This window comes from Penaeus japonicus, unplaced genomic scaffold (assembly GCF_977035675.1).
Source record: "Penaeus japonicus unplaced genomic scaffold, GWHDUDI00000001_assembly GWHDUDI00000038, whole genome shotgun sequence".
NCBI classification, from domain to species: domain Eukaryota; kingdom Metazoa; phylum Arthropoda; class Malacostraca; order Decapoda; family Penaeidae; genus Penaeus; species Penaeus japonicus.
In genome coordinates, this window is record NW_028234440.1 from 6,531,158 (window position 1) to 6,533,657 (window position 2,500).

At 30.9% G+C, this 2,500-nt stretch overlaps 2 pseudogenes; one reads left to right on the top strand and one right to left on the bottom strand.

Moving 5' to 3' along the window:
• Window positions 1-102: 102 nt before the first annotated feature.
• On the bottom strand, window positions 103-221 carry LOC122264477 (5S ribosomal RNA; annotated as a pseudogene).
• A 1,186-nt stretch (window positions 222-1,407) lies between these two features.
• LOC122264478 (5S ribosomal RNA) lies at window positions 1,408-1,526 on the top strand (annotated as a pseudogene).
• Window positions 1,527-2,500: the final 974 nt, after the last annotated feature.

A 2,500-nucleotide genomic window follows, 5' to 3' on the forward strand; every position in this document is an offset into this window, starting at 1 on the left:
TGTAAGAATGAGAAACATAATAGCTATGTATATTTTTTTTAAGCAAGATAAAAACAAGCATCGGCTATATATTGCAAAAGGCTTTCTTAATAGATGATAAAATGCCAACAGCATCTGGTGTTCCTAGACGGTCACCCATCCAAGTACTGACAGGACACGACGTTGCTTAACTTCGCTGATCGGACGAGAACCGGTGCTTTTAACGTGGTTTGACCGTTGACATAACAATTTGGAACATTCAATATACTGATTCTTATAATTAACTTCTTTTTCTTACAAATCTTTCTGACCTGTCGTTCTGTCACATCTACATGGGTGAATAACAACCAATCACTATGGGAAGACGAGAAGTAAAGAGAAGTAAATCTGTTCTAATCAGATTTTGCTAATCAGATTTTTTCAACTAGTGAGAATGTAATATAATATGATTAAAACAAATGTACTTCTCTTTGTGATAACTGTGACTGATACATGATAAGGTGGAAAGATCCTATCTCATGTATGAATAAATGGAGAGTGACCCCAAAATTTATTTACTTCCCATAGTGATTGGCTGTGATTCACCCATGTAGACGTGGCTGAATGACAGGTGAGAAAGAGATTAGTAAGAAAAAGAGGTTAATCATAGGAGTCAATATGTTGAATGTTTCATATCATGTTCAATGTTTCATATCATGTTGAATGTTTCATATCATGTTCAATGTTTCATATCATGTTGAATGTTTCATATCATGTTCAATGTTTCATATCATGTTGAATGTTTCATATCATGTTGAATGTTTCATATCATGTTGAATGTTTCATATCATGTTGAATGTTTCATATCATGTTGAATGTTTCATATCATGTTGAATGTTTCATATCATGTTCAATGTTTCATATCATGTTGAATGTTTCATATCATGTTGAATGTTTCATATCATGTTGAACGTGGATAGGTGACCGCCTGGGAATTCTAGATGCTGTTGGTATTTTATTATCAAATGAATATCCTATTTTAAAACGTTGTACCTATGGTTGTATTTATCAAGCTTAAACAAAATACAGTAATGATAGAAAACTTATTTACTGGGGATTTTTTATTCTTTACAATTTACAGCCGATGCTTTGTCTTGAACACGAAATAATACTTCAAAATACTTTTACATCAGAAAAGAAGAATGAAGAACAAGACAGAACAGAACAAATTATTTTAATCTTAATAGTATAAAGTTTTTTTTTTACCAACAGTTGTAAAGCGTTTCGCAGTTTGGACAGCAATTTTGATGATAAAAAGTAAAAATTATAATGCATGTATGAATGTAACCCAAAATTAGATTTATTGCTTATAGTGGTGGTTGCAATTACGCCATGTAGATATGACTGGAAGGTATAGAAATAATTATGTTTAATGTTATATTTCATCATGCCAACGGTCATACCACGTTGAAACCATTGCTTCTCGTCCGACCAACGCAGGTAAGCAACATAGGGTCTAGTCAGTATTTAGATGGGTGACCGCCTGGGAACACTAGATGCAATTGGCAATTCATTATTCATTAAATATATTTTTCACAAAGTTTACCTAACTCTTCTTTTTTTATTAAGCTTAAACAAAATACACTTAAAATAGTAAAGATATTCACAAGTTTGGTTGTTTGTTTGTTTGGTTGTTTTTTCTTTTCTTTTCTTTTTTTTCTTTTTTTTCTCTTTTTTTTACAACTTACAGCCTATACGAATAGTTTTATCAGTCTTGAACACGAAATATTACTTCAAAGAAAGATGATGAAGATAAGACTGACTGAGGATTAAATAAATGATTGTACATCGAAGAGTAAAAAATTTTTTTTTTCCCAACATTTGGCCATGGGACGATAATGATATAATTAGGACAGTAATTCTGATAATAAAATGGAAAGATTCTGATGTATGTATGAATGTAACTCTAAAATACATTTACTTCTTTTAGTGTTGGTTGTAATTAACCCATGTAGATCTGACCGGAAGGCATGGAAAAAATGTACAATGTTAACATGATTCTTGTCAACGGTCATACTATGTTGAACACACTGCTCCCCGTCCGATTGAATGAACGAACAAAAGCATATTTCAAATCAGATCATAAAATTATTAAATTTGTGTATTCAGGGTTGAGAAAAGTTTGCAATTGATTTTTTTTTTCTTTTTTTTCTTTTTTTCTTTTTTAATGATTTGTCCATATGTATCTGTCAATTTCTGCATTGTGTATTTTAGTTTCCTTTAAATTACCTCAACATTTTTTTAGCTAATCAAAGAAACTCTTAAGCCTTCACAATATTTAGTACGATAAATATTTACTTGAAACTAAATGCAAAAAGTAATTCAGGATAGTTGATACATAGAACATGAATACAGTATCATAACAGCCTTTAAGCAATATTGAGACCAGTCACTACTTGGACGAGTGACTGTGACTGTATTGATAATAAAATGGAAAGATTCTAATGTATGTATGAGTGTAACTCTAAAATACATTTACTTC